We start from the raw sequence: 26963 nt of genomic DNA, 5'->3' as shown, positions 1-26963 counted from the left end.
CAATGTGCAATGGAACAGTTCTGCAGAGCACACGCTGAAGGAAGGCCTGACAGAGCCGCTTGAAGACAAGTAACTGCTATTCAATCTATAACAGTGAAAAATAAATTTTGGTTTTAAAAGCACGCTATAGAGACACCAGATATGATTGGCAATGTGCACTGGAACAGTTCTGCAGAGCACATACTGTAGGCCTGACAGAGCCGCTTGAAGACAAGTAACTGCTATTCAATCTATAACAGTGAAAAATAAATTTTGGTTTTAAAAGCACGCTATAGAGACACCAGATATGATTGGCAATGTGCACTGGAACAGTTCTGCAGAGCACACGCTGAAGGAAGGACTGACACACCCGCTTGAAGAGAAGTAACTGCTATTCAATCTATAACAGTGAAAAATAAATTTTGGTTTTAAAAGCACGCTATAGAGACACCAGATATGATTGGCAATGTGCACTGGAACAGTTCTGCAGAGCACACGCTGAAGGAAGGACTGACACACCCGCTTGAAGACAAGTAACTGCTATTCAATCTATAACAGTGAAAAATAAAATTTGGTTTTAAAAGCACGCTATAGAGACACCAGATATGATTGGCAATGTGCACTGGAACAGTTCTGCAGAGCACACACTGTAGGCCTGACAGAGCCGCTTGAAGACAAGTAACTGCTATTCAATCTATAACAGTGAAAAATACATTTTGGTTTTAAAAGCACGCTATAGAGACACCAGATATGATTGGCAATGTGCACTGGAACAGTTCTGCAGAGCACACGCTGAAGGAAGGACTGACAGAGCCGCTTGAAGACAAGTAACTGCTATTCAATCTATAACAGTGAAAAATAAATTTTGGTTTTAAAAGCACGCTATAGAGACACCAGATATGATTGGCAATGTGCAGTGGAACAGTTCTGCAGAGCACACGCTGAAGGAAGGCCTGACAGAGCCGCTTGAAGACAAGTAACTGCTATTCAATCTATAACAGTGAAAAATAAATTTTGGTTTTAAAAGCACGCTATAGAGACACCAGATATGATTGGCAATGTGCACTGGAACAGTTCTGCAGAGCACACACTGAAGGAAGGACTGACACACCCGCTTGAAGACAAGTAACTGCTATTCAATCTATAACAGTGAAAAATAAAATTTGGTTTTAAAAGCACGCTATAGAGACACCAGATATGATTGGCAATGTGCACTGGAACAGTTCTGCAGAGCACACGCTGAAGGAAGGCCTGACAGAGCCGTTTGAAGACAAGTAACTGCTATTCAATCTATAACAGTGAAAAATAAATTTTGGTTTTAAAAGCACGCTATAGAGACACCAGATATGATTGGCAATGTGCACTGGAACAGTTCTGCAGAGCACACGCTGAAGGAAGGCCTGACAGAGCCGCTTGAAGACAAGTAACTGCTATTCAATCTATAACAGTGAAAAATAAATTTTGGTTTTAAAAGCACGCTATAGAGACACCAGATATGATTGGCAATGTGCACTGGAACAGTTCTGCAGAGCACACGCTGAAGGAAGGACTGACACACCCGCTTGAAGACAAGTAACTGCTATTCAATCTATAACAGTGAAAAATAAATTTTGGTTTTAAAAGCACGCTATAGAGACACCAGATATGATTGGCAATGTGCACTGGAACAGTTCTGCAGAGCACACGCTGAAGGAAGGACTGACAGAGCCGCTTGAAGACAAGTAACTGCTATTCAATCTATAACAGTGAAAAATAAATTTTGGTTTTAAAAGCACGCTATAGAGACACCAGATATGATTGGCAATGTGCACTGGAACAGTTCTGCAGAGCACGCACTGTAGGCCTGACAGAGCCGCTTGAAGACAAGTAACTGCTATTCAATCTATAACAGTGAAAAATAAATTTTGGTTTTAAAAGCACGCTATAGAGACACCAGATATGATTGGCAATGTGCACTGGAACAGTTCTGCAGAGCACACGCTGAAGGAAGGCCTGACAGAGCCGCTTGAAGACAAGTAACTGCTATTCAATCTATAACAGTGAAAAATAAATTTTGGTTTTAAAAGCACGCTATAGAGACACCAGATATGATTGGCAATGTGCACTGGAACAGTTCTGCAGAGCACACGCTGAAGGAAGGCCTGACAGAGCCGCTTGAAGACAAGTAACTGCTATTCAATCTATAACAGTGAAAAATAAATTTTGGTTTTAAAAGCACGCTATAGAGACACCAGATATGATTGGCAATGTGCACTGGAACAGTTCTGCAGAGCACACACTGTAGGCCTGACAGAGCCGCTTGAAGACAAGTAACTGCTATTCAATCTATAACAGTGAAAAATAAATTTTGGTTTTAAAAGCACGCTATAGAGACACCAGATATGATTGGCAATGTGCACTGGAACAGTTCTGCAGAGCACACGCTGAAGGAAGGACTGACAGAGCCGCTTGAAGACAAGTAACTGCTATTCAATCTATAACAGTGAAAAATAAATTTTGGTTTTAAAAGCACGCTATAGAGACACCAGATATGATTGGCAATGTGCACTGGAACATTTCTGCAGAGCACACGCTGAAGGAAGGACTGACACACCCGCTTGAAGACAAGTAACTGCTATTCAATCTATAACAGTGAAAAATAAATTTTGGTTTTAAAAGCACGCTATAGAGACACCAGATATGATTGGCAATGTGCACTGGAACAGTTCTGCAGAGCACACGCTGAAGGAAGGACTGACACACCCGCTTGAAGACAAGTAACTGCTATTCAATCTATAACAGTGAAAAATAAAATTTGGTTTTAAAAGCACGCTATAGAGACACCAGATATGATTGGCAATGTGCACTGGAACAGTTCTGCAGAGCACACACTGTAGGCCTGACAGAGCCGCTTGAAGACAAGTAACTGCTATTCAATCTATAACAGTGAAAAATACATTTTGGTTTTAAAAGCACGCTATAGAGACACCAGATATGATTGGCAATGTGCACTGGAACAGTTCTGCAGAGCACACACTGAAGGAAGGACTGACACACCCGCTTGAAGACAAGTAACTGCTATTCAATCTATAACAGTGAAAAATAAAATTTGGTTTTAAAAGCACGCTATAGAGACACCAGATATGATTGGCAATGTGCACTGGAACAGTTCTGCAGAGCACACACTGTAGGCCTGACAGAGCCGCTTGAAGACAAGTAACTGCTATTCAATCTATAACAGTGAAAAATACATTTTGGTTTTAAAAGCACGCTATAGAGACACCAGATATGATTGGCAATGTGCACTGGAACAGTTCTGCAGAGCACACGCTGAAGGAAGGCCTGACAGAGCCGTTTGAAGACAAGTAACTGCTATTCAATCTATAACAGTGAAAAATAAATTTTGGTTTTAAAAGCACGCTATAGAGACACCAGATATGATTGGCAATGTGCACTGGAACAGTTCTGCAGAGCACACGCTGAAGGAAGGCCTGACAGAGCCGCTTGAAGACAAGTAACTGCTATTCAATCTATAACAGTGAAAAATAAATTTTGGTTTTAAAAGCACGCTATAGAGACACCAGATATGATTGGCAATGTGCACTGGAACAGTTCTGCAGAGCACACGCTGAAGGAAGGCCTGACAGAGCCGCTTGAAGACAAGTAACTGCTATTCAATCTATAACAGTGAAAAATAAATTTTGGTTTTAAAAGCACGCTATAGAGACACCAGATATGATTGGCAATGTGCACTGGAACAGTTCTGCAGAGCACACGCTGAAGGAAGGACTGACACACCCGCTTGAAGACAAGTAACTGCTATTCAATCTATAACAGTGAAAAATAAATTTTGGTTTTAAAAGCACGCTATAGAGACACCAGATATGATTGGCAATGTGCACTGGAACAGTTCTGCAGAGCACACGCTGAAGGAAGGACTGACAGAGCCGCTTGAAGACAAGTAACTGCTATTCAATCTATAACAGTGAAAAATAAATTTTGGTTTTAAAAGCACGCTATAGAGACACCAGATATGATTGGCAATGTGCACTGGAACAGTTCTGCAGAGCACGCACTGTAGGCCTGACAGAGCCGCTTGAAGACAAGTAACTGCTATTCAATCTATAACAGTGAAAAATAAATTTTGGTTTTAAAAGCACGCTATAGAGACACCAGATATGATTGGCAATGTGCACTGGAACAGTTCTGCAGAGCACACGCTGAAGGAAGGCCTGACAGAGCCGCTTGAAGACAAGTAACTGCTATTCAATCTATAACAGTGAAAAATAAATTTTGGTTTTAAAAGCACGCTATAGAGACACCAGATATGATTGGCAATGTGCACTGGAACAGTTCTGCAGAGCACACGCTGAAGGAAGGCCTGACAGAGCCGCTTGAAGACAAGTAACTGCTATTCAATCTATAACAGTGAAAAATAAATTTTGGTTTTAAAAGCACGCTATAGAGACACCAGATATGATTGGCAATGTGCACTGGAACAGTTCTGCAGAGCACACACTGTAGGCCTGACAGAGCCGCTTGAAGACAAGTAACTGCTATTCAATCTATAACAGTGAAAAATAAATTTTGGTTTTAAAAGCACGCTATAGAGACACCAGATATGATTGGCAATGTGCACTGGAACAGTTCTGCAGAGCACACGCTGAAGGAAGGACTGACAGAGCCGCTTGAAGACAAGTAACTGCTATTCAATCTATAACAGTGAAAAATAAATTTTGGTTTTAAAAGCACGCTATAGAGACACCAGATATGATTGGCAATGTGCACTGGAACAGTTCTGCAGAGCACACGCTGAAGGAAGGACTGACAGAGCCGCTTGAAGACAAGTAACTGCTATTCAATCTATAACAGTGAAAAATAAATTTTGGTTTTAAAAGCACGCTATAGAGACACCAGATATGATTGGCAATGTGCACTGGAACAGTTCTGCAGAGCACACGCTGAAGGAAGGACTGACACACCCGCTTGAAGACAAGTAACTGCTATTCAATCTATAACAGTGAAAAATAAAATTTGGTTTTAAAAGCACGCTATAGAGACACCAGATATGATTGGCAATGTGCACTGGAACAGTTCTGCAGAGCACACACTGTAGGCCTGACAGAGCCGCTTGAAGACAAGTAACTGCTATTCAATCTATAACAGTGAAAAATACATTTTGGTTTTAAAAGCACGCTATAGAGACACCAGATATGATTGGCAATGTGCACTGGAACAGTTCTGCAGAGCACACGCTGAAGGAAGGCCTGACAGAGCCGCTTGAAGACAAGTAACTGCTATTCAATCTATAACAGTGAAAAATAAATTTTGGTTTTAAAAGCACGCTATAGAGACACCAGATATGATTGGCAATGTGCACTGGAACAGTTCTGCAGAGCACACGCTGAAGGAAGGCCTGACAGAGCCGCTTGAAGACAAGTAACTGCTATTCAATCTATAACAGTGAAAAATAAATTTTGGTTTTAAAAGCACGCTATAGAGACACCAGATATGATTGGCAATGTGCACTGGAACAGTTCTGCAGAGCACACACTGAAGGAAGGACTGACACACCCGCTTGAAGACAAGTAACTGCTATTCAATCTATAACAGTGAAAAATAAAATTTGGTTTTAAAAGCACGCTATAGAGACACCAGATATGATTGGCAATGTGCACTGGAACAGTTCTGCAGAGCACACACTGTAGGCCTGACAGAGCCGCTTGAAGACAAGTAACTGCTATTCAATCTATAACAGTGAAAAATACATTTTGGTTTTAAAAGCACGCTATAGAGACACCAGATATGATTGGCAATGTGCACTGGAACAGTTCTGCAGAGCACACGCTGAAGGAAGGCCTGACAGAGCCGTTTGAAGACAAGTAACTGCTATTCAATCTATAACAGTGAAAAATAAATTTTGGTTTTAAAAGCACGCTATAGAGACACCAGATATGATTGGCAATGTGCACTGGAACAGTTCTGCAGAGCACACGCTGAAGGAAGGCCTGACAGAGCCGCTTGAAGACAAGTAACTGCTATTCAATCTATAACAGTGAAAAATAAATTTTGGTTTTAAAAGCACGCTATAGAGACACCAGATATGATTGGCAATGTGCACTGGAACAGTTCTGCAGAGCACACGCTGAAGGAAGGCCTGACAGAGCCGCTTGAAGACAAGTAACTGCTATTCAATCTATAACAGTGAAAAATAAATTTTGGTTTTAAAAGCACGCTATAGAGACACCAGATATGATTGGCAATGTGCACTGGAACAGTTCTGCAGAGCACACGCTGAAGGAAGGACTGACAGAGCCGCTTGAAGACAAGTAACTGCTATTCAATCTATAACAGTGAAAAATAAATTTTGGTTTTAAAAGCACGCTATAGAGACACCAGATATGATTGGCAATGTGCACTGGAACAGTTCTGCAGAGCACGCACTGTAGGCCTGACAGAGCCGCTTGAAGACAAGTAACTGCTATTCAATCTATAACAGTGAAAAATAAATTTTGGTTTTAAAAGCACGCTATAGAGACACCAGATATGATTGGCAATGTGCACTGGAACAGTTCTGCAGAGCACACGCTGAAGGAAGGCCTGACAGAGCCGCTTGAAGACAAGTAACTGCTATTCAATCTATAACAGTGAAAAATAAATTTTGGTTTTAAAAGCACGCTATAGAGACACCAGATATGATTGGCAATGTGCACTGGAACAGTTCTGCAGAGCACACGCTGAAGGAAGGCCTGACAGAGCCGCTTGAAGACAAGTAACTGCTATTCAATCTATAACAGTGAAAAATAAATTTTGGTTTTAAAAGCACGCTATAGAGACACCAGATATGATTGGCAATGTGCACTGGAACAGTTCTGCAGAGCACACACTGTAGGCCTGACAGAGCCGCTTGAAGACAAGTAACTGCTATTCAATCTATAACAGTGAAAAATACATTTTGGTTTTAAAAGCACGCTATAGAGACACCAGATATGATTGGCAATGTGCACTGGAACAGTTCTGCAGAGCACACGCTGAAGGAAGGACTGACAGAGCCGCTTGAAGACAAGTAACTGCTATTCAATCTATAACAGTGAAAAATAAATTTTGGTTTTAAAAGCACGCTATAGAGACACCAGATATGATTGGCAATGTGCACTGGAACAGTTCTGCAGAGCACACGCTGAAGGAAGGACTGACACACCCGCTTGAAGACAAGTAACTGCTATTCAATCTATAACAGTGAAAAATAAATTTTGGTTTTAAAAGCACGCTATAGAGACACCAGATATGATTGGCAATGTGCACTGGAACAGTTCTGCAGAGCACACACTGTAGGCCTGACAGAGCCGCTTGAAGACAAGTAACTGCTATTCAATCTATAACAGTGAAAAATAAATTTTGGTTTTAAAAGCACGCTATAGAGACACCAGATATGATTGGCAATGTGCACTGGAACAGTTCTGCAGAGCACACGCTGAAGGAAGGACTGACAGAGCCGCTTGAAGACAAGTAACTGCTATTCAATCTATAACAGTGAAAAATAAATTTTGGTTTTAAAAGCACGCTATAGAGACACCAGATATGATTGGCAATGTGCACTGGAACAGTTCTGCAGAGCACACGCTGAAGTAAGGCCTGACAGAGCCGCTTGAAGACAAGTAACTGCTATTCAATCTATAACAGTGAAAAATAAATTTTGGTTTTAAAAGCACGCTATAGAGACACCAGATATGATTGGCAATGTGCACTGGAACAGTTCTGCAGAGCACACGGTGAAGGAAGGCCTGACAGAGCCGCTTGAAGACAAGTAACTGCTATTCAATCTATAACAGTGAAAAATAAATTTTGGTTTTAAAAGCACACTATAGAGACACCAGATAAGATTGGCAATGTGCACTGGAACAGTTCTGCAGAGCACACACTGTAGGCCTGACAGAGCCGCTTTAAGACAAGTAACTGCTATTCAATCTATAACAGTGAAAAATAAATTTTGGTTTTAAAAGCACACTATAGAGACACCAGATATGATTGGCAATGTGCACTGGAACAGTTCTGCAGCGCACACGCTGAAGGAAGGACTGACAGAGCCGCTTGAAGACAAGTAACTGCTATTCAATCTATAACAGTGAAAAATAAATTTTGGTTTTAAAAGCACGCTATAGAGACACCAGATATGATTGGCAATGTGCACTGGAACAGTTCTGCAGAGCACACGCTGAAGGAAGGCCTGACAGAGCCGCTTGAAGACAAGTAACTGCTATTCAATCTATAACAGTGAAAAATAAATTTTGATTTTAAAAGCATGCTATAGAGACACCAGATATGATTGGCAATGTGCACTAGAACAGTTCTGCAGAGCACAGGCTGAACTAAGGCCTGACAGAGCCGCTTGAAGACAAGTAACTGCTATTCAATCTATAACAGTGAAAAATAAATTTTGGTTTTAAAAGCACGCTATAGAGACACCAGATATGATTGGCAATGTGCACTGGAACAGTTCTGCAGAGCACACACTGTAGGCCTGACAGAGCCGCTTGAATACAAGTAACTGCTATTCAATCTATAACAGTGAAAAATAAATTTTGGTTTTAAAAGCACGCTATAGAGACACCAGATATGATTGGCAATGTGCACTGGAACAGTTCTGCAGAGCACACGCTGAAGGAAGGACTGACAGAGCCGCTTGAAGACAAGTAACTGCTATTCAATCTATAACAGTGAAAAATAAATTTTGGTTTTAAAAGCACGCTATAGAGACACCAGATATGATTGGCAATGTGCACTGGAACAGTTCTGCAGAGCACACGCTGAAGGAAGGCCTGACAGAGCCGCTTGAAGACAAGTAACTGCTATTCAATCTATAACAGTGAAAAATACATTTTGGTTTTAAAAGCACGCTATAGAGACACCAGATATGATTGGCAATGTGCACTGGAACAGTTCTGCAGAGCACACGCTGAAGGAAGGACTGACACACCCGCTTGAAGACAAGTAACTGCTATTCAATCTATAACAGTGAAAAATAAATTTTGGTTTTAAAAGCACGCTATAGAGACACCAGATATGATTGGCAATGTGCACTGGAACAGTTTTGCAGAGCACACGCTGAAGGAAGGCCTGACAGAGCCGCTTGAAGACAAGTAACTGCTATTCAATCTATAACAGTGAAAAATACATTTTGGTTTTAAAAGCACGCTATAGAGACACCAGATATGATTGGCAATGTGCACTGGAACAGTTCTGCAGAGCACACGCTGAAGGAAGGACTGACAGAGCCGCTTGAAGACAAGTAACTGCTATTCAATCTATAACAGTGAAAAATAAATTTTGGTTTTAAAAGCACGCTATAGAGATACCAGATATGATTGGCAATGTGCACTGGAACAGTTCTGCAGAGCACACGCTGAAGGAAGGCCTGACAGAGCCGCTTGAAGACAAGTAACTGCTATTCAATCTATAACAGTGAAAAATACATTTTGGTTTTAAAAGCACGCTATAGAGACACCAGATATGATTGGCAATGTGCACTGGAACAGTTCTGCAGAGCACACGCTGAAGGAAGGACTGACACACCCGCTTGAAGACAAGTAACTGCTATTCAATCTATAACAGTGAAAAATAAATTTTGGTTTTAAAAGCACGCTATAGAGACACCAGATATGATTGGCAATGTGCACTGGAACAGTTCTGCAGAGCACACGCTGAAGGAAGGCCTGACAGAGCCGCTTGAAGACAAGTAACTGCTATTCAATCTATAACAGTGAAAAATAAATTTTGGTTTTAAAAGCACGCTATAGAGACACCAGATATGATTGGCAATGTGCACTGGAACAGTTCTGCAGAGCACACGCTGAAGGAAGGCCTGACAGAGCCGCTTGAAGACAAGTAACTGCTATTCAATCTATAACAGTGAAAAATAAATTTTGGTTTTAAAAGCACGCTATAGAGACACCAGATATGATTGGCAATGTGCACTGGAACAGTTCTGCAGAGCACACGCTGAAGGAAGGACTGACAGAGCCGCTTGAAGACAAGTAACTGCTATTCAATCTATAACAGTGAAAAATAAATTTTGGTTTTAAAAGCACGCTATAGAGACACCAGATATGATTGGCAATGTGCACTGGAACAGTTCTGCAGAGCAAACGCTGAAGGAAGGACTGACACACCCGCTTGAAGACAAGTAACTGCTATTCAATCTATAACAGTGAAAAATAAATTTTGGTTTTAAAAGCACGCTATAGAGACACCAGATATGATTGGCAATGTGCACTGGAACAGTTCTGCAGAGCACACGCTGAAGGAAGGACTGACAGAGCCGCTTGAAGACAAGTAACTGCTATTCAATCTATAACAGTGAAAAATAAATTTTGGTTTTAAAAGCACGCTATAGAGACACCAGATATGATTGGCAATGTGCACTGGAACAGTTCTGCAGAGCACACGCTGAAGGAAGGACTGACAGAGCCGCTTGAAGACAAGTAACTGCTATTCAATCTATAACAGTGAAAAATAAATTTTGGTTTTAAAAGCACGCTATAGAGACACCAGATATGATTGGCAATGTGCACTGGAACAGTTCTGCAGAGCACACGCTGAAGGAAGGACTGACACACCCGCTTGAAGACAAGTAACTGCTATTCAATCTATAACAGTGAAAAATAAAATTTGGTTTTAAAAGCACGCTATAGAGACACCAGATATGATTGGCAATGTGCACTGGAACAGTTCTGCAGAGCACACACTGTAGGCCTGACAGAGCCGCTTGAAGACAAGTAACTGCTATTCAATCTATAACAGTGAAAAATACATTTTGGTTTTAAAAGCACGCTATAGAGACACCAGATATGATTGGCAATGTGCACTGGAACAGTTCTGCAGAGCACACGCTGAAGGAAGGCCTGACAGAGCCGCTTGAAGACAAGTAACTGCTATTCAATCTATAACAGTGAAAAATAAATTTTGGTTTTAAAAGCACGCTATAGAGACACCAGATATGATTGGCAATGTGCACTGGAACAGTTCTGCAGAGCACACGCTGAAGGAAGGCCTGACAGAGCCGCTTGAAGACAAGTAACTGCTATTCAATCTATAACAGTGAAAAATAAATTTTGGTTTTAAAAGCACGCTATAGAGACACCAGATATGATTGGCAATGTGCACTGGAACAGTTCTGCAGAGCACACACTGAAGGAAGGACTGACACACCCGCTTGAAGACAAGTAACTGCTATTCAATCTATAACAGTGAAAAATAAAATTTGGTTTTAAAAGCACGCTATAGAGACACCAGATATGATTGGCAATGTGCACTGGAACAGTTCTGCAGAGCACACACTGTAGGCCTGACAGAGCCGCTTGAAGACAAGTAACTGCTATTCAATCTATAACAGTGAAAAATACATTTTGGTTTTAAAAGCACGCTATAGAGACACCAGATATGATTGGCAATGTGCACTGGAACAGTTCTGCAGAGCACACGCTGAAGGAAGGCCTGACAGAGCCGTTTGAAGACAAGTAACTGCTATTCAATCTATAACAGTGAAAAATAAATTTTGGTTTTAAAAGCACGCTATAGAGACACCAGATATGATTGGCAATGTGCACTGGAACAGTTCTGCAGAGCACACGCTGAAGGAAGGCCTGACAGAGCCGCTTGAAGACAAGTAACTGCTATTCAATCTATAACAGTGAAAAATAAATTTTGGTTTTAAAAGCACGCTATAGAGACACCAGATATGATTGGCAATGTGCACTGGAACAGTTCTGCAGAGCACACGCTGAAGGAAGGCCTGACAGAGCCGCTTGAAGACAAGTAACTGCTATTCAATCTATAACAGTGAAAAATAAATTTTGGTTTTAAAAGCACGCTATAGAGACACCAGATATGATTGGCAATGTGCACTGGAACAGTTCTGCAGAGCACACGCTGAAGGAAGGACTGACAGAGCCGCTTGAAGACAAGTAACTGCTATTCAATCTATAACAGTGAAAAATAAATTTTGGTTTTAAAAGCACGCTATAGAGACACCAGATATGATTGGCAATGTGCACTGGAACAGTTCTGCAGAGCACGCACTGTAGGCCTGACAGAGCCGCTTGAAGACAAGTAACTGCTATTCAATCTATAACAGTGAAAAATAAATTTTGGTTTTAAAAGCACGCTATAGAGACACCAGATATGATTGGCAATGTGCACTGGAACAGTTCTGCAGAGCACACGCTGAAGGAAGGCCTGACAGAGCCGCTTGAAGACAAGTAACTGCTATTCAATCTATAACAGTGAAAAATAAATTTTGGTTTTAAAAGCACGCTATAGAGACACCAGATATGATTGGCAATGTGCACTGGAACAGTTCTGCAGAGCACACGCTGAAGGAAGGCCTGACAGAGCCGCTTGAAGACAAGTAACTGCTATTCAATCTATAACAGTGAAAAATAAATTTTGGTTTTAAAAGCACGCTATAGAGACACCAGATATGATTGGCAATGTGCACTGGAACAGTTCTGCAGAGCACACACTGTAGGCCTGACAGAGCCGCTTGAAGACAAGTAACTGCTATTCAATCTATAACAGTGAAAAATACATTTTGGTTTTAAAAGCACGCTATAGAGACACCAGATATGATTGGCAATGTGCACTGGAACAGTTCTGCAGAGCACACGCTGAAGGAAGGACTGACAGAGCCGCTTGAAGACAAGTAACTGCTATTCAATCTATAACAGTGAAAAATAAATTTTGGTTTTAAAAGCACGCTATAGAGACACCAGATATGATTGGCAATGTGCACTGGAACAGTTCTGCAGAGCACACGCTGAAGGAAGGACTGACACACCCGCTTGAAGACAAGTAACTGCTATTCAATCTATAACAGTGAAAAATAAATTTTGGTTTTAAAAGCACGCTATAGAGACACCAGATATGATTGGCAATGTGCACTGGAACAGTTCTGCAGAGCACACACTGTAGGCCTGACAGAGCCGCTTGAAGACAAGTAACTGCTATTCAATCTATAACAGTGAAAAATAAATTTTGGTTTTAAAAGCACGCTATAGAGACACCAGATATGATTGGCAATGTGCACTGGAACAGTTCTGCAGAGCACACGCTGAAGGAAGGACTGACAGAGCCGCTTGAAGACAAGTAACTGCTATTCAATCTATAACAGTGAAAAATAAATTTTGGTTTTAAAAGCACGCTATAGAGACACCAGATATGATTGGCAATGTGCACTGGAACAGTTCTGCAGAGCACACGCTGAAGTAAGGCCTGACAGAGCCGCTTGAAGACAAGTAACTGCTATTCAATCTATAACAGTGAAAAATAAATTTTGGTTTTAAAAGCACGCTATAGAGACACCAGATATGATTGGCAATGTGCACTGGAACAGTTCTGCAGAGCACACGGTGAAGGAAGGCCTGACAGAGCCGCTTGAAGACAAGTAACTGCTATTCAATCTATAACAGTGAAAAATAAATTTTGGTTTTAAAAGCACACTATAGAGACACCAGATAAGATTGGCAATGTGCACTGGAACAGTTCTGCAGAGCACACACTGTAGGCCTGACAGAGCCGCTTTAAGACAAGTAACTGCTATTCAATCTATAACAGTGAAAAATAAATTTTGGTTTTAAAAGCACACTATAGAGACACCAGATATGATTGGCAATGTGCACTGGAACAGTTCTGCAGCGCACACGCTGAAGGAAGGACTGACAGAGCCGCTTGAAGACAAGTAACTGCTATTCAATCTATAACAGTGAAAAATAAATTTTGGTTTTAAAAGCACGCTATAGAGACACCAGATATGATTGGCAATGTGCACTGGAACAGTTCTGCAGAGCACACGCTGAAGGAAGGCCTGACAGAGCCGCTTGAAGACAAGTAACTGCTATTCAATCTATAACAGTGAAAAATAAATTTTGATTTTAAAAGCATGCTATAGAGACACCAGATATGATTGGCAATGTGCACTAGAACAGTTCTGCAGAGCACAGGCTGAACTAAGGCCTGACAGAGCCGCTTGAAGACAAGTAACTGCTATTCAATCTATAACAGTGAAAAATAAATTTTGGTTTTAAAAGCACGCTATAGAGACACCAGATATGATTGGCAATGTGCACTGGAACAGTTCTGCAGAGCACACACTGTAGGCCTGACAGAGCCGCTTGAATACAAGTAACTGCTATTCAATCTATAACAGTGAAAAATAAATTTTGGTTTTAAAAGCACGCTATAGAGACACCAGATATGATTGGCAATGTGCACTGGAACAGTTCTGCAGAGCACACGCTGAAGGAAGGACTGACAGAGCCGCTTGAAGACAAGTAACTGCTATTCAATCTATAACAGTGAAAAATAAATTTTGGTTTTAAAAGCACGCTATAGAGACACCAGATATGATTGGCAATGTGCACTGGAACAGTTCTGCAGAGCACACGCTGAAGGAAGGCCTGACAGAGCCGCTTGAAGACAAGTAACTGCTATTCAATCTATAACAGTGAAAAATACATTTTGGTTTTAAAAGCACGCTATAGAGACACCAGATATGATTGGCAATGTGCACTGGAACAGTTCTGCAGAGCACACGCTGAAGGAAGGACTGACACACCCGCTTGAAGACAAGTAACTGCTATTCAATCTATAACAGTGAAAAATAAATTTTGGTTTTAAAAGCACGCTATAGAGACACCAGATATGATTGGCAATGTGCACTGGAACAGTTTTGCAGAGCACACGCTGAAGGAAGGCCTGACAGAGCCGCTTGAAGACAAGTAACTGCTATTCAATCTATAACAGTGAAAAATACATTTTGGTTTTAAAAGCACGCTATAGAGACACCAGATATGATTGGCAATGTGCACTGGAACAGTTCTGCAGAGCACACGCTGAAGGAAGGACTGACAGAGCCGCTTGAAGACAAGTAACTGCTATTCAATCTATAACAGTGAAAAATAAATTTTGGTTTTAAAAGCACGCTATAGAGATACCAGATATGATTGGCAATGTGCACTGGAACAGTTCTGCAGAGCACACGCTGAAGGAAGGCCTGACAGAGCCGCTTGAAGACAAGTAACTGCTATTCAATCTATAACAGTGAAAAATACATTTTGGTTTTAAAAGCACGCTATAGAGACACCAGATATGATTGGCAATGTGCACTGGAACAGTTCTGCAGAGCACACGCTGAAGGAAGGACTGACACACCCGCTTGAAGACAAGTAACTGCTATTCAATCTATAACAGTGAAAAATAAATTTTGGTTTTAAAAGCACGCTATAGAGACACCAGATATGATTGGCAATGTGCACTGGAACAGTTCTGCAGAGCACACGCTGAAGGAAGGCCTGACAGAGCCGCTTGAAGACAAGTAACTGCTATTCAATCTATAACAGTGAAAAATAAATTTTGGTTTTAAAAGCACGCTATAGAGACACCAGATATGATTGGCAATGTGCACTGGAACAGTTCTGCAGAGCACACGCTGAAGGAAGGCCTGACAGAGCCGCTTGAAGACAAGTAACTGCTATTCAATCTATAACAGTGAAAAATAAATTTTGGTTTTAAAAGCACGCTATAGAGACACCAGATATGATTGGCAATGTGCACTGGAACAGTTCTGCAGAGCACACGCTGAAGGAAGGACTGACAGAGCCGCTTGAAGACAAGTAACTGCTATTCAATCTATAACAGTGAAAAATAAATTTTGGTTTTAAAAGCACGCTATAGAGACACCAGATATGATTGGCAATGTGCACTGGAACAGTTCTGCAGAGCAAACGCTGAAGGAAGGACTGACACACCCGCTTGAAGACAAGTAACTGCTATTCAATCTATAACAGTGAAAAATAAATTTTGGTTTTAAAAGCACGCTATAGAGACACCAGATATGATTGGCAATGTGCACTGGAACAGTTCTGCAGAGCACACGCTGAAGGAAGGACTGACAGAGCCGCTTGAAGACAAGTAACTGCTATTCAATCTATAACAGTGAAAAATAAATTTTGGTTTTAAAAGCACGCTATAGAGACACCAGATATGATTGGCAATGTGCACTGGAACAGTTCTGCAGAGCACACGCTGAAGGAAGGACTGACAGAGCCGCTTGAAGGACACTGACTGGCTGCTATTAGCTTACACTAGAAACCTTTTTTCTTTGTAAAAGCACGCTAAAGAGACACCAGATATGATTGGCAACTGTCAAAGCACGCTGGCACAGGTCTGCAGAGCACACGCTGAAGTAGGCCTGACACCCAGACGCTTGCAGACAACTAACTGCTCTTCTATTACAGTGAAAAAAAAATATTTATTTTAAATGTAAAGCTTAACCTATTGTTAAAACAGATATGAGTGGTGGCACTGACTGTGCAAATGGGCAAGGCATCCAACCTGACACAGAAGCTGGCAGGCAGGCAACTGCTCTTCTATTACAGTGAAAAAAAATATTTATTTTAAATGTAAAGCTTAACCTATTGTTAAAACAGATATGAGTGGTGGCACTGACTGTGCAAATGGGCAAGGCATCCAACCTGACACAGAAGCTGGCAGGCAGGCAACTGCTCTTCTATTACAGTGAAAAAAAAATATTTATTTTAAATGTAAAGCTTAACCTATTGTTAAAACAGATATGAGTGGTGGCACTGACTGTGCAAATGGGCAAGGCATCCAACCTGACACAGAAACTGGCAGGCAGGCAACTGCTCTTCTATTACAGTGAAAAAAAAATATTTATTTTAAATGTAAAGCTTAACCTATTGTTAAAACAGATATGAGTGGTGGCACTGGGCAAGTAGGCACAGTATCCAATGTGAACCTCACACAGAAGCTGGCAGGCAGGCACCTGCAATTACATTACACAGGAAAAAAAAAAAAAGCCTGATGTTATAGGCTTTTTGGGGTGCTGTCCTTACAGCAGAGATCAGATGAGTCCTTCAGGATTGTAGTGGACACTGAATACCCTAGCCTAGCTATCAATTTCCCTATCTAATCAGCAGCAGCTAAACTTTCCCTCCTCTCACTAAGCATACAGCTTCAGAATGAATCGAAAATGGATGCTGGGAGGGAGGTTGGAGGGTGTGGAAGGGAGGGAGTGCTGCTGATTGGCTGGAATGTGTCTGCTGACCGAGAGGCACAGGGTCAAAGTTTGCCCAATGATGACGAATAGGGGGCGGATCGAACTGCGCATGTGTCCGCCCGCCGCGGCGAACGCGAACACGCTAAGTTCGCCGGGAACTGTTCGCCAGCGGACAGTTCGGTACATCACTAATTGGGTGATCCTCGCACAGTTTTTAACCTAAAACAGCATCACTAAAAGTTATGGACACTCCGTGTGTCTTAAAGGGCCCCTGAAATTTAATATGTAAGTGTTCCTAGGGGGAAATGCAGGTCAGTATTTGTGTTTTTATGTGGATAAAGTGTGTGAGATGAGAGGCAGAGAGGCTTTCCTGCCTTTCTATCCAAACACAGAACACCACCAAGAAAGATGCATGTCAGATCAATGCATATCAGCAAATCCTGCGTTTCACAGTTACAGTGTGATCTGCAGAATCTAATTAGGTACAGAGGAAGGGAAATTTAGATAATAGGTGGATGGCAGAAAGGGGGAGGGACATGTGGGGAAAAATAATATGGAAAGAGAGGTTGGGGAAGGTAATATATTGGATAATTGAGAGAATAATGGTGTAAAACAGCACAGTTCAAGGTTTGGGGAATTACATTGATTATCTTTAATAAGGAAAGACCAATCTGATATTTAAAAATAATATAATGTTATGTTACGTCTGAATGAACTATATTAAAGATAGGAAAATTACTGTATAACAAATGCACAGCATATTTCTTGGATTTTCAATATATTGCAATAAAATCTATGTCCTGAATGAGTCAGTTGTGCTGAGTTCAGGAAATCATCATATAAACAAACAGGGGGGGAAACAACGCATGGCTTATACAAATACCCTTACAGTGACCTGTTTATTGACAGCACTGTAAGTTGGAACATACCCCTAGGTGATCACCAGACCTCTGCCATGGACTTTAAAGTATACCTCTATCTAGATCCAAGTATTTGGAGACACTTCATGCAGAACATACAATTGAGCCTGATTTAGAAAATGTCTGTTGTTTAAACAGAACAAATGTTTTATAATAACACTTAATAAAGGGTGTTTAGGGGGAGTATCAATAATTATCAATCAAATATTGATAACTATTAACTAACGTCATGGACAGCTCTTGCATACAACACGTTGAGAGCATATAACGAATTATTGCTCTAACATTTATCTAGGGGGATATAATAGGTGTGATCTTCTTAGAATTTGTGATTATGGTAAACTTGAGGCTTTTATTTTTATTATTATAGGATACTATGTTCCCACGTAGGTCACTTTTTATTCGTCACTTGTACCAGTGTGGCTGGAAACATTAAAAGGAAAGTATTAGGCCAAATACGGTACTTATAAAATGTTGCTAGCCAGATGTTTTGAGCTGAAGGAAGCCTACAAGGAAATGTCTAAAGTTCTGCAATGTCTGTCTTCTTCAGTCATTACAGCGAGCAGATGCATGCTATCTTTGCTCCAACACCAGAAAATCTAAGATTTTGACCACCTTATCCCATTAACATGAAATGTATGAGAATGGAGGTCATGGGTTAAAGAAAAGACTCTGAAATTGGCCCAGATTCATTGATTTAGCGTGTGTCTTTGAAACCTTTCACAAAAGAAAGATAAATGGGAAGTGTTAAGCACAGCTGCTCATATTCTCAAACTGAGAACTCATGACTTTGTTAAATGGCTCAGAATATATCTATACGTAGTTAGTGCATCACACATGTAGAGGGGATTTACAGTAGATTGTTGACAGATGTTGCTTTGGATTCAGTATAAGCACCTTGTTAGCTCAGTGACAGCGAGATTTTTGTTTATCACACCCAATTAAATCATTGTTAAATCATTGTAATTTGGTGAAGAGTTATTCATGGGAATATATCATGAAAAGGATGTTTAACCCTTACAAATGTCTCCGGCCATGAATGTTGATGCCATATTTAATTTGATAACTTCTATCCTTATAGAAACATTTTATAGATTTGTAAACCCTATACATAGGGATTATAATACATAACAGAGGATTGTTCTCAAAAATGTGAGTTGTTAGGAACTCAAAGTGGAATATAATGTTAATTTCGGGGGCGGAGCCAGGCAGCCAAACCAGGCAGACACACACTAGCTGAGCTCCTTGACAAAAAAGCTTACTTTTTTTCCGGAAAAACACGCAGGGTACCTCCTCCACCCACAATGGGTCGAAAGACTAAAAAATCCTGGGCAGATGAACCCACGGAAGGCAGGAACATCGAAGAATACCTCCGTCGGGCGCAAGGAGTCGGCGGATCCAAGATGGCCGTCAACACAGACGGATACGCTGACTCCTCGAAGGAGATATTGCAAAGCAGAGGTGCAGCAGACCTCCTGCAGTCACTACAGCCCTTGCGGGCTTCACAGAGCATGCAGTCAGCGCCAGTGACAGCAAACACGCTAAAAGAAATGCTCACCGACCTTCAAAAACCACTGCAGGCCGATATGGACACAATCCGGACGGACCTCTCAGGCATGGTCGGACGGTTGACAACCGTGGAGACGGCGTCAGAAACCCACACAAAGTCAATTAAAATACTAGAAGCAGAGGTGCAAGCCTTAAGGAAGTAACAAACTACTTTGGATCAACGCTTTGCGCAAACAGAAGATGCCAGGCGCCGCACTAATATAAAAGTGAGCGGGCTTTCAAAAGAAATACCTACCACGGAGCTCCCGCACTTTATGAGAAGACTGGTGGAGTCCCTCTTGCAACCCAAACAAGAAAAAGCATATCGTTTGAGGGGGTGTTTCGAATTCCGAAGCCAAAAGGGGCCCCGGAACAAGCATTCAGGGATGTGGTGGTACGCTTCCACTCCCTCAGAGACAAAACGCTGGTACAAAATGCGCTGAGGGGAACTTCCCCCCATGTCTTTGAGAACATGCAACTCTCATTTATGCAGAACTTACAGGAGACACCATGCTGTGGAGGACGTCCTTGCAGCCCTTCACTAGCCAACTCAGAGCTCAAGACATCACCTACCGATGGAGATCACCGCGTATACTACAAATACAGCGGGGAGAGGTGACCTACTCGGTACAAACCTTACAACAAGCGGCTGACCTCCACATGAAGCACAGAGACCGCTTCTAGGGACTTGAACTGCTTATCCTGTACAGCTCAGCCCTTTATTGGCAGCTGACTCACGGGTGCCTGACACTCTACTAACTGGTTATATGTTTATGTTCATGTTTAGTTTAATTTTTTAGTTACCCTGATGAGCTCACAAAGTTCTAACGAGCATTTTACTGCCTACCACTTCGACTAGACAACATTAGTTCATAACACGATCGCTCACAACCCCCCCTCCCCGCCTCTATACCACAATAACACCTGTGGGAAACATTAGAGGCGCAATACACCTTTGAGACTAAGGGCCTATTGCCACGTATACCCGCATAGCCTGCGAGAATTACACACTACCAAGGGCAATAGGACCCTACACGCTGACCGCCTACACTATGCCATACTCACATTTTTGGAACGGCCCCACTAGATTCCACCCCTCGTGATACCCGCTAATTATAATTGGCCTACTGACCTCATAGCGGGGATCCCGGACCCTCAGACCTGCACGTAGACAATGTTGAATCCCACTAACGGGGATCAACGCCCCGCATGTAGATTACAGACCATATACGAGACGGAACACACATACGAGACAACCACGGTTTTTAACACCCTAGACACCACGGCACACCAGCCAGACATACACCTTGTGCCATTCAAGCTTTGCTTCTAAATGCTGGAGTCTTAGTGACTGATGAGAAATATTATCTAAAATGTGCGACACATCATGCCATCACCTAACCTGTATGTGTTTGCTCTTGTATACGCTGTTGTGGCGTCCTGAACCTGTTATGTACCTACCCGCACAACGAAAAATAAAGAATTAAAAAAAAAAAAAGTGGAATATAACGTTAATTTCAAATTTCAGTTTCAATTTAGAAACAGTAATGTTTACATTGCAGAGTGGACACACCTCTAGCACCACTAAAGGCGCTTTTTCCACATCGATCTAAATAATCTTGGTCATGAGGTTGCAGCTCGTAAGAAAGCATTAAATTATATGCTTCCTATGAGAATTATTTAAGACATGCCACAGATGTGCATCAGTTTCCAGTGCTCCTCTGTACGGAGCATTGGGTGGAGCTCCTCTGCAACTAGGTTATGATAGCGTTGGGAATGGCACTATCGCTATAACGCTACAGTGTTCCTTTAAGTAGGCAATACATTTGAATCCTTCCATAATAACACTTAGATAAGTTGAAAATTATTATTTAGTAGCTATGCACATTGGAAGTAACTGGATAAGGGAGGAGGAAAGGTAAGTTTTTTCTAAATGTATTAAATTGACATGGATTGAGGACTCTTGGTCTACATGACTCCATTAAGACCATTAAGTTTAAAACACTACCAGGGCAGTTCGCTAAAGTCCGAATGGCCCGGTACCAAATAGAGCTAAACCTTCCAGTGCTATACAGGATAATTTGGAATACAAAATCCTGACATTGTTCACACTATATAAAGGATACTAAAGGATACCTGGACTGCTTTTTTTTCTTATGCTTTTTAGAAAGAGCATTTCATTGTATCTATATATTGTGCTAGCAGTTTTGCAAAGTATGATTGGAAGAAAAACCTATTTAAAAATGCTGAAGGAGTCACTCAATTCCGAGGCATTGACTGACACAGGACAGCAGTAGAAGTAAGTAGAAGTATAGATCAGGGTGTTGCAATGGATCTGATCTATTTGGATTTTGCCAAGGCATTTGATACAGTTCCACACAATAGATTAGTGTTCAAACTCAAGGAAATCAGTCTAGATGCTTGTTCTTCGGTAGAACATTGGCTTAAAAACAGAGTGCAAAGAGTTGTCATTAATGGTAAATTTTCAAGCTGGACAGATGTGGCAAGTGGTTTCCCTCAGGGGTCTGTTCTGGGACCCCTTCTATTTAACATGTTTATAAATGATCTTGAAGACAGCATTGAAAGTCATGTTTCAGTGTTTGCAGATGACACAAAACTCTGTAAAATAATACAATGTGAGCAAGATATTACTTTGCTGCAGAGTGATTTAGATAGACTGGGGGACTGGGCACTCAAGTGGCAGATGAAATTTAATGTTGAAAAATGCAAAGTTATGCACTCCGGCGTAAAGAATACACAAGCAACGTATACCCTTAATGGAAGCGAATTAGGGATAACAACACACGAAAAATGACTTGGGAATTGTTATAGACAACAAACTATGCAACAATATACAATGTCAATCAGCAGTGGCCAAGGCCAGTAAGGTATTGTCATGCATGAAAAAGGGCATTCATTCTCAGGACGACAATATAATTTTGCCTCTTTATAAATCACTGGTAAGACCACATACTGAATATGCTATGCAATTTTGGGCACCTGTTCTAAAGAAGGATATTATGGCACTAGAAAAAGTGCAGAGGCGGGCTACAAAATTAATAAAAGGAATGGAACATATCAGTTATGAAGAATGGTTAACAAATTTAAACCTATTTAGTTTAGAAAAACGTCGCCTGAGAGGGGATATGATAACATTATACAAACATATTCGGGGCCAATACAAACCATTGTGTGGAAATCTATTCACAAACCGGACTTTACATAGGACACGAGGTCATGCGTTTAGACTGGAAGAAAGAAGATTTCGTCTAAGGCAAAGGAGAGGTTTTTTTTACTGTAAGAACAATAAGGATGTGAAATTCTCTGCCTGAAGAAGTGGTTTTATCAGAGTCCATACAGATGTTCAAACAGCTACTAGATGCATACTTGCAAAAACAGAATATTCAAGGATATAATCTTTCAATGTAGGGTAATAATTGCTTGATCCAAGGATAAATCTGACTGCCATTCTGGGGTCAAGAAGACATTTTTTTCTTAGCTTGTTGCAAAATTGTGTTTCAAACTGGGTTTTTTGCCTTCTTTTGGATCAACAGCAAAAATCAAATGTGAGGAAGGCTGAACTTGATGGACGCAAGTCTCTTTTCAGCTATGTAACTATGTAAATATATAACTATGTAGCAGTAAATATCCCCCACAGGAGTCATTCTGCTCTCCCAAGCATAGCTATAGACTGTAAGCTTGTTTGAGCAGGGACCTCTTCAACCTCTCGTTCCTGTAAGTTTTTTGTAATTGTCTTATTTATTGTTAAATCTCCCCCTTTTATAATATTGTAAAGCGCTACAGAATCTGTTGGCGCTATATAAATGGCAATAATAATAATAGCAATGGAAACTCCCTAACTGAAACTTCTAGTGCTGGTTAGGGAGTATAGGAATGAAGTCATGTGATGTCCCTCCGTTCCGACTCCACAACACTAGAAGAGAAACAAGTTTGCCGGTGTCACTGAGAAGATTTGAACTGCTGGAAGATGTGTCACTAAGCAGGGCAAATCAAAGAAGACAGGAGGCGGCCTGGAGGTGGGTGTTACATGAAGGGTAGCACCCACAATGCTTGAATAAGGCGGCACTGAAACGGAGGTAAAGTTAGTCAAACTCTATATTTTACATTAAATACATTATGTATCTTTGTGATATATTGAAAGTATAGATGAGTGATTTAAGGTAAGTTCACATGTTTTTTATCACATGTTCATTTTGTAACAATGCAGTGTTTGTGGGCCCAGCACATACTTGAAAACGAGAGAAATTTTAATGTATCTTTCCTGGTAAAATATTTTATCAGTAAATAAATGTTACCGATGTCCGGATTTACAGAGCAAGCTCTGCTGGCTGCTCAATGTTTAATAGATATGCCCCCACCAGCAAATTGGCAGGGGGCATAAGGGAGGTTCTAAACTGCCATTATACTACGATGGGGTCATTTTGACCCCATCTGCTTATTTTAAATGCTTTCCAGTGAGTCGTGGCCAAGCACTTTATGTTTAACCTTCATACAGGTTTATTAACTATCTCTAGCAGCCAGTGGGCAAATAGTACTTCAAATTATCGTTCCTTTGCAAAAAACAAGCAAACGCTCATTTGCGAACATGTATCCTGCTAGATGCATTCTGTCTCTATTCATATTAAAATTGATGCTTTGTACATATTCTGAATCCTGTACTATGTATAGAGTGTGGGTGAGAAAAGCACTGATTTTCAACCAGACACCAAATGCATCCATCAGTTGGAACTGAATTTGAAAGGAGTTTGAATTCGGTCATTTTCACCAAATTATGTCTATTCGGACAAAATCCATGTTTAATGAATAACCCTGTGCGCTATAGATACCAAAAAAACTAAAATTTAATTAAGCAGTTTTAGTGTATTGATAATTGCGCTGCAGTCACACTGCTCAATTCTCTGCCATTTTAAGAGTTAAAACATGTTTGCTTCTGTCCATGCAGCCTTTGTCACGCCTCTCCTGGCTGTGACTGCTTGGAAACATGGCTTAATTTTTAATTCGATGGTAACTTACTTTAGAGGTTTTTGTCTACTGCTCTGTAAATTGAAGGAGGATCCTGTAGGGTCTAGCTAGCTATTAACAGTTGTTTTGGTTCCTATAGTGTCCTTTTAACAGAAACAGGGTTATTCACTAAAGTGAGAACTGTTGGGAGTTTAAAGAGAATTCAAAGAGAATTTAACATTTTAGACCAAAATAGCCAAACACAGAGCACAGTTGACTTGAGGATTTCTCAAATTTAACTATTTTGACTTTAAAATTGAAATTCACTTTGATTTCCAAATAATTCTAACTTTAGTGGGTGATCTGGAAAGTCTATAGAAAGCTGTTAATCTCCAATAAGCTCATTCTAAACTTGCAGTTATCCAGTCTGCAGTTCAGTACTTGTTTTTAGCTACAAAGCAGAGTATGAAAAGGATAACCCCCTTTCTGTGAAATAGGCTTATAGGGGAAGACTAAATCTAATGTGGAACAAAAGGGTTAATGTTCTTCAAAGAAGAAACATTTGCTTAAATGCAAACTCTGCATTTTACACATATGGTCTTAATAGAGAAATTAAATGATCTGTGTTTTATCATCTGTTTCCTATTTATGATTTGTAACACTTATGCATAATTGGAAGCTTTAAAAGCAGCGATAACAGTTAGCACCTACATCAGCAGAGTATAATGTTCTATTCTGGACAAAAAAGTCTAAAAGTGGAGCAGTCATCATAGTGGCCAATGGAAGGTCCTATCTTGTAGATCTACATAGGAAACAATTGCCATGGAAACCAGTAGAATGTGTCGCCCCATCAGAACTTTTATACGCAATTGCTTTGAATTTATCATCCTTCCTTTTTTCATCTTTAAAATTGGATCTGTCATCTTCAAAGGTGGATAATAAGGTGCACTTTAGGCAAATAACCCAATTTTTCCTATATATTATTCCAGGGAAATTGCAAGCAAATTTATAGATTACTAGCCATACGTACTGAAGGTTTGTGTCACACCCAGTGTGACACATACAAACATTACACTGTGTTACTGTGTTTTTTTTTTCATTTTTTATGATGATGTTAAATATTGCTTATTTGCATCTTACATATAGAAATAGCATTAAATTAGTATATGGTAATCATTAGTGATGTCCCGAATGGTTCGCTGGCGAATAGTTCCTGGCGAACATAGCTTGTTCGCGTTCGCCACGGACGTTATTCCAAACAATTTAGGAATGTTAGGGGATTTACGCCCTTTATGGATTAAAACCAGACTCTGCATCAACTATGTAATTTTCCATGGGAGTTTTGCCATGGATCCCCCTCCAGCATGCCACAGTCCAGGTGTTAGTCCCCTTGAAACAACTTTTCCATAACTATTGTGGCCAGAAAGAGTCCCTGTGGGTTTAAAAATCTGCCTGCCTATTGAAGTCTATGGCGGTTCGCCAGGTTCGCCCGTTCGCGAACATTTGCGGAAGTTCGCGTCCGCCATTCGCGAACGGAAAATTTTATGTTCGCGACATCACTAGTAATCATGTTTTGTTATTGGACTAACAGTATTTTGAAATGGCAAGCTTCTCATGCCAAAAACATTTAATTCTATTTTATATTGCCAAAAGAAAAGAGCAGGATCACATCAGTCATCACTTTTAGGTCACAAACAGGGTTATTAACTAAACTGATGATTCAAAGTGAACGTCAAATTTAAAGGGACACTCCAGGCACCCAGACTACTTCTGCCCATTGGAGTGGTCTGGGTGCCAACTCCCATCACCCGTAACCCTGGTTAAGTCCCCCTCTAGAGGCTGTCTATTAGACAGCCACTAGAGGACACTTCCGTGTTCAAAGAACAAGAAAATGCGCAATAGGTCTCCCCTGCCGGCTGATGTAGGCGGGGGAGGAGCGGAGGCGGAGCCTGACCCAGCACCAAGGGACATCGGCGCTGGATACAGGTAAGTCACTGAAGGGTGACTTAACCCCTTCAGCAACTTGGGATGGGGGGTGGGAGGGAGAGGGGAACTGCATGCCAGGAAAACTGTTTGTTTTCCTGGCACTGTAGAGTTCCTTTAAGGCCAAAATTGTAGGATCAATAAAAAAAAATTTGCTTCTACAATTTTGGCCGTAAATTTGAAATTCACTCAGAATTCTCACGTTAGTAAACTACCCTGAAAGGTTATGATCACAAAAAAAGGACAATTAATATAATGTAATTTAGTAAACATTTTTACTGCACCTTTCTGAGCTTTATGGGTACCTATAAATAGGACAATTTAGAAAAAAAGAAAACTCCTATGTTTCATAGGTCTGCTTTAATAATGCCCAAAGACTTCTGGGGTTGAACCTTAAGCATTGTGGGTAATTTAAAAAATATGATTTTGTTTGTAGACATCTTGTCAAAGTTTAAAACCAGTCTGGAGCTATGATTTTAGCTTTTTTTTTTATTTTTCTCAACACTACACTCAACTTA

The sequence above is a fragment of the Pelobates fuscus genome, chromosome 12 (genome assembly GCF_036172605.1).
Source record: "Pelobates fuscus isolate aPelFus1 chromosome 12, aPelFus1.pri, whole genome shotgun sequence".
NCBI lineage: Eukaryota > Metazoa > Chordata > Amphibia > Anura > Pelobatidae > Pelobates > Pelobates fuscus.
Note: the sequence above shows the minus strand (reverse complement) of the source record.